General features: G+C 38.3%; 1 protein-coding gene across 3 annotated transcripts in view; it reads right to left on the reverse strand.

The window, feature by feature from the left end:
- Positions 1-13,619, reverse strand: part of Ncoa2 (nuclear receptor coactivator 2) — a 255,666-nt gene that overhangs the window by 162,492 nt on the left and 79,555 nt on the right. For 2 of the 3 annotated variants that reach the window (XM_090338929.1, XM_090338930.1), the window contains exon 2: positions 2,014-2,070. The exons of the other annotated variant lie outside the window; for it this stretch is intronic. The gene's annotated coding sequence lies outside the window, so the exon portion shown is untranslated. The remainder of the gene's footprint in view (positions 1-2,013; positions 2,071-13,619) is intronic. 3 annotated transcript variants of the gene reach the window in all.

A 13,619-nucleotide genomic window follows, 5' to 3' on the forward strand; every position in this document is an offset into this window, starting at 1 on the left:
GAGTTCAAAGACTGAATGTAAATATATTCTTGATATTTATTATCTAATAATTAACATGTGTTTGTTTTGTCTTTACTGCGAAGCAGGCAGTGTCTTAAGGATTGAGGATGCTGTTCTGTCCCATTTCTGGGTCAGAAGAGAAGCTATAAATAAATAAGGATATATCCAAGTGTTAGTAAACATTATGATAAAAAAAATCTATGTTGTGTAATTTTTAAGAAGTAACTGAGAAACTCAGACTGGTTCAACCAAAAAAGCTACTTCATTTCATTTTACAACACCTACTCAGTAAGAGTGAGATTTACTGCCAAAATGTATAGTCTTTTCTTTAAATTTGTTATTGTAAAGAAGATGTACAGAGAGGTTACATAAGTCAGGGAGGTTACATAAGTCAGATGAAGAATTCATTTCCTTTTGAAAAATATCACCCCTTTCCTTGTTCTCTCCCAGTTTTTCCTTCCTGCCCCTAACCACAAGTTGTATAGTTCATTTACACCATAGGATCTCATGAGTATCGCTGCTACATTTATTTACCCTTTGTCTCACCATTTCTGTATGTCCCCCACAAAGATAAATGAACAATCAAAACAGAAAGGATATGAAGGCAAAAACAGCAATGAAGGGGGGAAAAAAAACAACCTCACTTCCACTTCCTGAAATTCATTTCAATAAATATTATTTCACATAGTCAGATGCTCATAGCTATTACACCTGTGTGATTCTCTCCTAAGAATATCCTCCTATGGTCTCACTGTATAAATGCCTAAAGATCTGCATGATTTAACATGTCCGATTGTATTTTTTTTTCTTTTACCATCCAGTATGTTTGCTTATAGATTTATAGGCACATTCTACTTACCACAAATGAGGGGAAACACACAACCTACGTTTCTTTAGGTCTGGCTTATTTCGCTATTCTTTTCAAGTCTTTCCATTTCCTTACAATGTCATATTTTTTGATCGATGCATAGAATTCCACTGTGTGTGTGTGAGTATGTGTGTGTTTGTGTGTATTCTTGATCCATTTGACCACTGAGAGCAAAAGCTATAGTCTTATCTCTTCTTTCTCTGATGCTTCTTTTTATCCCCAGCCCTATACTAGGGATCAAATGTTGGGTCTTGTAAAACTGGACAATCACTGTACTACTGAGGGACTTCCCAAGCCTTGGTGTTTTGACAGGATCTTGCTCTGCAGCACAATGTGGCCTTAAACTTGTGATGTAGCCAGAGAAAGGGCATTCCAGCTGTGCACCATCATACCTAGCTCTTGATAGTCTGGTAGTAACAAATGAACAATACCACTGCCTAAATATTTTATATGTGAAAATAAAGGTAAATATTTTGCCAGCTTAAGAAATTAAAGTTAATTATAATCAAATCATCTAAACTCTTTCCAAATATATACAGTAAACAACGTATTTAAAAAAAAAAAAAAAAAGGTGGCTCACATCTGAAAACCTAGCTACTCAGGAGAGTCAATCTGAGGATCATCATGTCCTAAGCTAACCTGGACAAGAAAGCTCCAGACTCTTATCTCCATTTAATTATCAAAAACCCAGACATGGAGCTGTCAATACCCAGGTCATGAGTTCAAACCCCAGGACCAGCACACTCACACCTGAGTGCGCGTGCACCCGAGCAGATAAATGATATTTTTAATTAATTTCATTTACCCATTACTTTTCTAAACTGTAATACACTCTTTTGTAATGTTCATTCATGTGCTGAAACTAGGGATTGAATTGAGGATCCCATCCTCACACTTATCTTGCCTGCTCATAGCTACTTCTCTAGCACTTCAGACATACATTCACAGCCCTGGTTTCTCTTATTTTGCAGTCTCAGGGATGTTTTCTTCCCCTGGTGCTGTCTTTAAACTCCAATACTCAGATCTCAGTTTCCTGAGTAGCTAAGATTAAAAAAGTGAACCACTGGCATCCAACTAATCTTCAAATATTTAATTTTAGTTAACATTGAATATATCAATGTCATAAATTCAAACTTTTAACTCACCTGTGTCTATACACAGTGCAGATGATCAATTAATTTGTGGCCAAATCCAAAAGCAATCTGCAATATAAACAAAGAAACGTGAGTAAACTCCACCGTGTCTTGTTGGACTCTCTAGAGTATATATGAATTTTACACCAATCTGTGACTAACACATTTATTGTCATCAATTTACAGTAATATTTAATGATAAAAATTCTCCATTAAATTTCATGGTAAATCAAGAGACAGACTTACTTCCCTATATTTGTACAAGGCACACAGAAGTACAGAGCAATGTTTCATTGTGAATTCAGAGGTGTCTACAAATTTGGTGTTCCCACTATTAAACTACACTTTACCTACTTTTCTAATCACTAGCTGAGTACATGCACCAGTAGAGTACCTTCAGGCTATAACACACAGTAACATTTGTTGCATAGATAAAAAATTTACAAAGTGACTTATAGTTTACCAAATATAGGACTTTCAAAAGACCTAAAAGTACTTAAGTAAAGCAATTATGTGGTCAGGTACTATTTATGTGGCTCAGGCCACAAAAAGTCTGAGATTTGAGAATCGCAGTTCTGAAGCAAGCCCAAGCAAGAAAGGACTGTATCTCTTGCTAATCACAGAGAAGGCCAGAAGTATAACCGTGCCTCAAGAGCAAGTGTAACTGTGGCTCAAGAGGTAAAGTGATATCCTTGAGCAAAAGAAGCCAGCACACCCCTTTTTCCCCACCACCAAAAAAATCTGTGTAATAACTTTAAAACAACAAACAAAATGACCAACTTGTGCAGAGTCTTTATGGCAGTAAGTATGTATTCTTTATTATGACCATAACAATTTGCAAAAAAAAAAAAAAAAGATACATAAGAAAAGGAAGTAGTACACATTTTTAGTGAGGGGAAGGAACCTGTGCATCATTTCCTCAGGTCAGTATCTGAATGAAGGGCTGAACCCTGAGCCAGCCTGTTAGCGGGTCCTTCCAAAGTTCCGTGTAACTGTGGAAAACTCAGTAAAATGGATTTTCTCTGGGGTGTTTCTAGCCTTTCTCCTGAAAGGTGTGTTGGTGGTGAGACTGACAGGCAATTTTTAAACCGGGGCACTTTTAAATTACAACATTTGGAGACTGAAATTAGGAAGTTTGTTGTCTGAGATCAGCACACAACATATGAAACATCTTTCTCAACTAATAGCAATCATTCCACAGTTACATGCAAGGCTAAGGAAAGGAAGATTACAGTTCCAGGCCAGTCTGGCCATGGTATTGAATACTGTCATCCCATTTACAACAGAAAGCCTAATGTAAGTGGTTCATGGTCTAAGCACAGGCCTAGGAAAAAGTAAGATCCTATTCCCAAAATAACCACTGTATAAAAGGGCTGGGGATATGGCTCAGTGTTTATTGAGCATGCCTAGCAAATGCAAGGCTCCAACAAGACAGAAAGAAAGAAGAAAGAGGGGGGGGGCGGAGGGAGGGAGGGAGGGAGGGAAGGAGGAAGGGGAAGGGAAGGAAAAGAAAGAGAAGAAGGAGGGGGAGAGAGGGGGAGGGAGGAAAAGAAGGGAGGGAGAAAGAAAGAGGGAGAGAGAAAGAGGGAGAGGGAAAGAAAGGAGATTGGAAGAAGAGGGGCTTGGGAGAGTGGGAGGGAGGGGGAAGGAGGAGGGAGGGAGAAAGGGGGAAAGGGGGAAAGGGGGAAAGGGGGAGAGGAGGAGAGAGGGAGAGGGGGAGAGGGGAAGAGAAGCAACAACAAAAACCTACATCACCCAGGAATATGGCCTAGTGGTATAGCGTGCTTGCCTAGCATGCACAAAGGCCTGGATTCGATTCCTCAGGTACTGCATACACAGAAATGGCCAGAAGTGATGCTGTGGCTCACGTAGTAGAGTGCTAGCCTTGAGAAAGCTCAAGGACATTATCCTGAGTTCAATCCCAGGACTAACACCAAAAAAACAAAATAAAACGAACAAAAGAGCCTTTAAATGCAATCAATCAACCAGTAAAATTAAATTGTTGACAAAAACAAGTACAAATGAGAACCACACAGCCTTTAGTGTAAAGAAATATGGTATGCAATTTTGAAAAAGTGTAGGAAATAGTCTCATATAACACAGCAAATTCATCCTTGTATCTTTCCTTTTCTCCTAGAGATGTCTACACAAATACAGCCCCAAACTGGACTGTATTCTAAAGAAAGATGAACTGACACACAAGATAGATACAGCTATATAAAATTTCCTAAAACTTTTATTTTAATATACTTAAGACAAATGCAATCTATAGTATGCAGGTTACATCTCAATTTTTAAAATTCTAAGAAGCTGATCTAAGGAGCTGAGGCTAAGGAGGCTGAGATCTGACGATTCAGTCTGAAGCCTACCTAGCAGGAAAAGTCTGAGGCTTATCTCTAATTAATCATACAAGAGCTAGAAATGAAGCTATGGCCCAAGTGGTAGACTGCTAACTTTGAGCACAGAAGCTCAGGGATTGTGAGTTTAAGTCTAGGACTGGCACAAAAGCAAAACAAAACAAAAACAAATAACAGAAAAACCATACAAATGGAATTGGCACTGTGGCTCAAGTGGTAGAGCCATAGCCTTGAGCTGAAGTACCTAGAGTTGAAGCTCCATGACTGACCAAAACAAAACAAAACACAAAATCCTACAAATGTTTTAAATTCTAAAGTTGAATGCTAGATAGCATATGGTAGCACATGACTGAAATTCTACCTAGAGAGTTCCAAGCCAGCTGGGGCAACATGATATTCCACATAAACACACAAAAAGTTGAACAATATTTACAAATGCACCAGTGTCCCTGCTGTTCCTTTCCACACAGTAGCTAACATTATTTTGTGAATGGCGACAACTAAGGGCAAAAGGAGGTTTTAGTATCACTAGCCGATTAAGAATAAGCAGTATTCTATGGCAAAGACTAAGCCTATACCAAATAAATAAATAGATACTAGTGGCACAAGAGCAAACAGATTGATAAAGGGGTTAAGAAGTTACACTCAATATTTTACTTTTTGAATTGTTATAAATATATCCAGTTGAAGAAGAATAACTTAGAAAGAAAATTAAGTGATGGCTATAATAACAATACAAAGAACATTGTAATTTATAACAGCAAGAATAAGAACTTGGGGGTGGAGGCACGGCTTAGTAAGCAGAATGCCAGCTCATGAGCAAAAGTGTCAGGTGCTGAGCTCAAATCCCACTGTCAGACAAACCAAAGACAAAACAGATTACACTTTTCTTCTCAACACTACAGAATCAATAGCTATCTTTTATTGGATATTTGGTGAAAGAACAGGACATCATCAGATTACAGAACAGGACAGATAACAGATATATATTATATACATATATAGAGATGGTTATATGTAAATAAAATGCAAATATATCCTAAAATAAAGCTTTCACATGAATTTCAATCAACTAACAGTAAAACCCAGTACTGCATTTCAAATGATTATTAAGGTAAATAGGATTGGAGTTGTAGATTAGTGGTAGAACATTTGTCCAGCGTAAGGGTGGCTCTAGGTTCTATACCCACTTCTGCAAAATAAATTAGTAAAAATAATGTAAAGAATGTGTGCAGTATGTGCAAAGAACAATTCTTTCCTAATTAGTAAGCTTATTTTGCTAAAATTAAGCTTATAGACCACAGAAAAACTGGTAAGTTAGCTGATGAGCTTCTATAATATAGTGCAGACAAAGCTCTGCTTTGTCTACAGGGCTGTGCCTCTGCCAATGAAGAAAATAAGTCATAGCCAAGTAATTATCATTTTCCAAAGTCTTTTGTAAAAAAGTCAGCATTATCATATCAAAATACCCATAAAATAATATATGGGGGCCGGGAGTTTGGCCTAGTGGTTAAAGTGCTTGCCTAGCATGCACGAAGACCCGGGTTCAATTCCTTGGTACCACATACTTAGAAAAAGCCAGAAGTGGTGCTGAGGCTCAAGTGGTAGAGCTCTAGCCTTGAGAAAGTCCAAGGACAGTGCTCAGGCCCTGAGCTTAAGCCCAAGACTGGCAAAAAATAAAAATAAAAATAAAATAATATATGGCCATTATAAATTATAAACATTAAACAACCTTCTAATTGTCTTTTCCAACTACTTCTCCTGATAAATATGTAAGTTATTTCTCACCAAAAAACCATTAAGTGTACTAAAACTCAAGTCAATCATAAGATTTTTAAAATTTATTCAAATTTGTTTATTCAAATAAACAAACTAATGAAAGTACAATTAGTTAAATTTAACAAGCTCAGATTAACTTATAATTCACTAACTTTTCAACTACACTAAATATAAAAACTTTTACAGCATAATCAAAAATTATATGGAAAAGGATACCGTGCTTAAACGTTCAACAATTAAGCACAATTCACAATTTATATTTATGATACAAAGCAATATACTTAGCACAAAGACCTTATAACCATTCTTTAAAATCTTATCTCCTACCATGTTTAGAATCAATACAATAAAGCATCTATAATAAAACAAAAAAAATCTTTTCTTTTTCATGGATGCTATATAAGTTACCACTGAGCTATATTCCCAGCACAGAAATAGAGTACCCTCACGCAGCCCAAGCTCGTCTCAAACTTGCAATCCTCTGCAAGTCTCTAGGGTAGCTAAGGCTGGAGGCACACACCACTGTGGCTGGCAAAAGCCTGGCTTCAATGTAACTACTCAACAGTTAGGTCAAACTTGTAACTAAGCATTCAAAGTTCAAATCTGAAATAGGACTAAAGATACTAACTTTGGAGTCTAACCTGAAAATAGTACTTAAGTTCATAAAAATGATTACTATCTCTAAGGCAAAAGATATAAAGAAGAGCTGGGAGCTTGGAATTAAGTCCTGAAGAAAACCGACATAAAAAATACAGAAGAGAAATAATGCAAAGAAACTAGCTAGGAGACAAGGCTACACAATACAAGAGGAAACAGTTAAAAGGAAGAGGGTCGTCAACACTTCTCAGTGCTGCTGAGAATTAAAGCTTCCACTTGATTTGCAACCAGAAATGACTGATGCTTTTAAAAGTTTCATTGCAGAAAGATATAAATCACAACACTGGAGACAGCTGAGGTGGTGACAGATGAGTAGAAAAATAAGAATTTGGACACACATGGAAACATGATTGCTCTCATTACATTATGGAAACTTATCTTTCCCTCTAGACTGTGAACTTGCAGGCAAGGTTTCAACTGCTTCTGGTAAGATAACACACCAGTAATGAGTGGGCTTTGAACAGGGCAATCAGTGAGAAGATTCAGAAGACAGACTTTAACAGAATTACAGGGAGAAAAGAAAAAGTAAATAGTTGGGTAGAAATTAAGCTCTGTGGACAGGCGTGGTGGCTCAGGCCTGCAATCCTAGTTACTGAAGATCATGGTTCAAAAGCCAGCCTGTAAGACTCTTATGCAATTAATTATTAAAAACTGGGGAGTGGGCCTGTGGCTCAAGGGGTAGGATGGTAGCCTTGAGCTGAGGAGCTCAGGGACAGGGCCCAGGCCCAGAATTCAGGCTCCATGACCTAAAACAGAAAGGAAGGAAGGAAGGAAGGAAGGAAAGAAGGAAGGAAGGAAGGAAGGAAGGAAGGAAGGAAGGAAGGAAGGAAGGAAGGAAGGAAGGAAGGAAGGGTAGAAAGGGGGAGGGAGAAGGGAGGGGAAAGAAATTAACCTCTGGAAATAAAAATTGAAATAAAAGGTTCAGTGATGCCGCCTCTTAAAGAAGGGAACAGTCACTCAGAAAACTAATTCATTTGGCCCCTTGAGTAAAAAAGCTTCCAACCAAGACAGTAGAATTCTAACTTTTGGGGGGGTAGGGGGAGGCCCGGTCGTGGGGCTTGAACTCTTGATCTGGGCTCTTCCTTCAGCTCAAGGCTACCACACTACCCACCCTGAGTCACAGCCCCACTTCCCATTTTCTAGTGATTAATTGGAAATAAAGAGTCTCAAAGTCTTTAGTGCCCAGACTGGCTTTGAACTGCGATCCTCAGCTCTCAACCTACTGTGTAGCTAGGATTACAGGCGTGAGCCACCATATCCAGCTTAGAATTCTAACTTATTTTAATAATGTGGACAGTTTTAAATAATCATCCTTACCTTCTCCTTATGTTTTCGTTGTTTTTAGATGGTCGTGGGTACTAGGCACAGTCTCTAAGCTCTTTTTGCTCAGACTAGGGCTCTACCACTTTGAGCCATTGTGCCACTTGCAGTTTTCAGGTCATTGACTGGAGTTAATAGTCTCATTGACTTTCCTGCCTGGGCTGGCCTTGAACTGAGATCCTCAGGTCTCACCCTCCTGAGTAGCTAGGATTACAGGCATGAGCCTCACTCTATGTTTTTCTCCCAAATTATTGTACAACCACTCTCTGACACAAAAGGAGTCTATATTTTTATTATATTATTAAATTTAAGGTAGACAAGCTTGTAAAATTCTTCAAAACTATATGCTAAACATACATATAATATCTTCTTAAGACATAAGAAAGCAACAAAAAAAACTAAACCAAAAATAACCTGGAATATCAATCTTCCTTACTTTAGCTTCCCTCATGAGACTCAAAAGACAAGAATGTGCCACCATGTCTAGCTATGGGCTAAGGAGTCTCAGGCAAATACCTAGGGTGACTTCAAACTAAGGTCCTCCTAGTCTCAGTTTCCTAAGTGGCTAGGAATATAGGCGTAAATCACCCAGAATAGCTTGTCTCACTAGTTCAGCAATATGGGCTTTAAAGCAAAATAGAAACAATGAAACTAGATAGAAACTAGAATATTGCTGGAGGTGCAACATAGTGGTAAAGCTCTTGCTTAGCATGTATGAGACCTGAGTGGAGGCCCTGGGGTGGCAGAGAATCAAACACAAAAAAGGATTATGATGCATAAAGATAAATGTAAACTCAACCATTCACTTATCCAATAAATGTTTATAATAGGAAGATCTGTAAACGGACCTAAATATACACAAGCTTTGAAATTTATAAGTGCTCCTCTACTAATAATGTCATTTAATTCATCTAACCTACCAGTTGTTTCCATTTACAAAATACAAGGATGTTGCTATCAGCTGTTTCCCCATATCAAGTGCTGCCCTGCCCTGCTTGGCATCACAAAGAAGAATCACTTCACATACAGGTAGCCCAGGTGAAGATCCAAATTCATAATTAATTCTAAGTATAATTTCTACTGAATGTATGTCACTGTAGCACCATAATCAAATCTAAAGCTCATCCAACCATCATAAACCAGGGACCCTCGCATTTTCTTTTTAATTTCAATACTGCCTCAAAGGAACTTACAGATTACTACTATGATTCTTTGTATCTTCTGCATGCTTTAGTATTTTATTTCACAAAAACAGCTAGCCTTCAGAGTTCAAGTCCCATAACTGACTCCCCCCAGCCTCTCCAAAAAAAAAAAAAAAGACAGCTAGCCTTGGTCGAGCACAATAGTTCAAACAACTCATAGCTACTCCAGAGGCTGCAATCAGGAAAGACTGCAGTTCAAGGTGACTGAGCAGTTACTGAGACTCCAACTGATTTCAACAGAAAAGGATGAGCATGGTGGTATGCCCTTGCCATCTCAGCTTCATAGGAAGCATTAAATAGGATGATTATAATTCGAGCAAGCCTAGACATAGGCTTGTTACTTAGAAATAAAAAAAGCAAAAAGCACTCAGGGCATGTATCAAGTAGTAGAGTAGCTCCCTAACAATCTCAAAGGACCACAAAAACCCCAGTACTGCCACAAAAATAAATAGCCTGCCATGGGCGTAAGTAACAATTTAGATCAATCAAGTTACAGACCAATCTGAGAGTAAGCCAGGGGCGAGCTTCTCTATGAGGAGGAAGTGAAGATGTCATAAAAATTACAAAAAGCCACATGTTTTTTATGTGGTAAGGTCCAGCATATGATAATTTATTTAGATTCTCATTTCAGATCATATTTCAAGGCATGCTAACTGATCCTTTCTAACTTTTCTTCACAAAGGATTAAAGAACCACTTACTGATACTATTACAAAGATTCCTAGCGGACCTTTTCTGTATTACTACAGTTGAGATTCTGAGACCCAGAATAGGCAAAACAAGTCAGGTCAGTGGCAAGCTGTTGTTTTAGCAAGATTTATTTCTGTCTAGGTGTGCTACAGTTTAAACAAACACACTATCCCAATGATTAAAATAAGTTTAACTGCTTCTTTTATTAAAAGAATAGACAATTTAACCTTTCATAATACTATTTCTGGTGATCTAAAATTATTCACATTTTTCTATTTAAAGCATTTCTTTATTCAAATTTCACATAATGCCAATTAGAGAAAATTATCTTACCAGGTATTTGTAAACGTAAGAAAATATTTGGCCAGGTGCTTAGCTTGGGAAGGTAAGATCTGAGCTTCAAAACTTTCCTGGCAGGAATGTTCATGAAGCTCTTATCTCCAATTAACACCAGAAAATCCGAAGTGGTGCTGTGGCTCAAAGCGGGGGCAGTGCAAGGTTGAGTAAAAGAGCTCAGGGGAGGCATCCAAGCCCCATGGCCAACTTAATAAAAAAAAAAAAAAGTTTGATCTCACACTTGTAACAGAACAAGACAGTAGGTAAGTTCATGTGATCTTTTGAGAAAAAGTCCATCCTATGCCTTCCTCTTTCCCCTTTCTCTGTATCCCATCTGCCATAAGAAACAGTGCCTTGGTGGGATCCTGGGATCTACCCAGCTCTGGAATGATTCTCAGTAAATGTTATTTAACTGGTAACACACTTATGAAAACATGTTTAATAATAATAAGCAATGCTATTTGGTGTAGTAACTATAGCAAAGATAAAAATGTCTTCAAGAGCAGACACACACACAAAACGCATTCACACACAGTGCCTGGTATTTTCCTTTTATTTTCAAAAGACTGAAAAAGGTATGGTGCCGAGGTGTATTTACAAATCCCTTTGCTATAATGTTAAAAATACTAAAAATGACACTAATCAATAACAAATTATAAGCTGTTTATCTTTTCTCTCATAATTTGAACTACGTGATTAACACATGATAAGTGATTTTTTTTTTTAAGGAGGGGCAGTTCTGGGACTTAAATTCAGGGCCTGGGCACTGTCCTTGGGCTTTCTCGAGGCCAAAGCTCTACAACTTGAGCCACAGCACCACTTCCTCCTTCTTCTATGTCTGTGGTACTGAGGAATCAAATCTGGGTCTGCATGCATGTTAGGCAAGCACTCCACCACTAGGCCAAACTCTTGGTCCTGGATTTCTTTTTGTAGAACATGACAAATGAAGAAAACATTCTCACTGATAACTGGCCACTTTTTAATAATTTGCCCAGAGTATACTAGGTGTCAAAATAGAGCTCTGCACAAGCACATCATCAGAAGCTTTGAACGGGAAACCCTCCCATCCTCTTTATACGGTCACCAGGGAAAGAGGAGCACTAACACTTGGCTCAACCTCTCCCCGCTCCAGGTTGGCTGGAGATCAAGGTCCTCTGGGATTTCCCCTAAGCCCAACATCAGCCCTCACCATCTTCAGGCTTCAGTTTCCTCAATGACAAATGGACAGAGCAACACAATTATCTCCAATTTCCTGATTGGCTCTTTTAAAAAGAAACAAAACAAAAACCCTCCCATGCTTAAATAAGTAGCTATTAGTTTAAACAAATGGGATTATAAGGAAACCACTTCATTTGTTGTTGTTGTTTTGTTTTTTTGTTTTTGTTTTGCAGTCCTGGGGCTTGAACTCAGGGCCTGAACACTGTCCTTGGGCTTTCTCAAGGCTAGAGCTCATAACTTGAGCCACAGCACCACTTCCAGCTTTTTTCTATGTATGTGATACCACGGAATTGAACCTGAGTCTCAGCGCATGCTAGGAAAGCACTTGACCACTAGGCCAAACTCCTGGCCCCTCCACTTCATTTGTTTAATTATTTCTCTAATATTTCACTAAGCACTTCTCAAATTTCAATACCAATTCCTTTTCTTGTATTTTATCTTTCCAAGTCTGTGAGGTGAGGAAAGCCTAGAAATTAAATTATGACCTGCACTTGCCATTTACCAAAGGGGAAAGCTCTGAAAGCTAAGTGGCTAAAGGAATGCCTAGAAATTAGATATTCTGAGTCTCAAGAAATCTCAGTGCTCTAAAGAAATGTCCAGAAAATGGCATTTCAAAATCCATAAAGGCCACAAATTATTCCAGAAAGAAAAAGTGAAGGTACACATACACACACACACACAAAAGCACGCACACACACCATAGCATTATTTTATTTACTTTTGCCAGTTGTGGGGCTTGAACTCAGGACTTGGACACTGTTCCTTGGCTTTCTCAAGGCTAATGCTCTATCACTTGAGCCACAGCATCACTTCTGGTTGTTTCTGTGTATGTGGTACTGAGGAATCGAACCCAGGGCTTCATGTATGATAGGCAAACTTTACCACTAGCCACACTCCTGGCCTCAGCATTATTTTTTTTAAATCGTGATGTTACTTGTCTTGAATTTCCTCAGATAATATAACTTAAGAACTTCATGCCTCAAATTTATTTTCAAGATTCCTGAAATAAGAAAATTACAGTGGCTTGCTAGCAAAATGTTACTATCTGTCATTTGCCTGAGTTAATTTATAGTCCTTGGTAGAAAAAAGTAGACCAGGGTTTGATTCCTCGGTACCACATACATAGAAAAAAGCCGGAAGTGGTGCTGAGGCTCAAATGGTAGAGCTCTAGCCTTGAGAAAGTCCAAGGACAGGGCTCAGGCCCTGAGCTCAACCCCAGGACTGGCAGAAAAAAAAAAGTAAAAAAATAGTAGACTAAGAAAATGTTTTTGAATTTCTATAAATGAACAATAAACATAAGCTTTTTGTTTAATGTAGCAATTTCAACAACTGTTTGATTCAAATTTACCAGTGTATGGATGGATCAACATACATTTCAGACTTTTTAAAAACACTGGTTTATCATTTTAAAGTACTTTTATTCCAATGAAGAAAATCATGTGTCCTAGCTACTCAGGAGGCTGAGATCTGAGGATCAAGGTTCAAAGCCAGCTCTGCACAAAAGTACCTGAGACTCTTATCTCCAATTAATCACTAGAAAGGGGGAAGTGGGCCTTGGCTCAAGGGGTAGGGTGGTAGCCTTGAGCTGAAGAGCTCAGGGACAGCACCCAGGCCACATGACCCACAAAGAGAAGAGGGAGGGAGGGAAAATATGAATCATGTGGGGGGATACTGCTAGTCACATTTCTTTGTAAAATTTTACTTTTATTGTTAAGTAGTTGTACAAAGGGGTTAGTTACAATTCAACTCATCAGTTTATGAGGACAATGAATATTGATCCACTTTTGCTTCCTAAATTAAAAATCAAAATTATCAAAATGATGCCAGGCACCAGTGGTTCATGTCTATAATCCTACCTACTCAGGAGTCTGAGATCTGAGGACAAAGATTCAAAGCTAGCCTAGGTGAACAAATGGATGAAATTCCTACCTCTAACTAAACAGAAATAGAGGTATACTTCAAGTGGTAAAGTGCAGGGCAAGAGACAACAAGGCCCTGGGTTGAAGTCTAGTACCACCACAAAAATAATCAAATTAGTTGTACTTACTTTCCAAGACAAT

The sequence above is a fragment of the Megascapheus bottae genome, chromosome 9 (genome assembly GCF_031878675.1).
Source record: "Megascapheus bottae isolate mThoBot1 chromosome 9, mThoBot2.hap1, whole genome shotgun sequence".
NCBI lineage: Eukaryota > Metazoa > Chordata > Mammalia > Rodentia > Geomyidae > Megascapheus > Megascapheus bottae.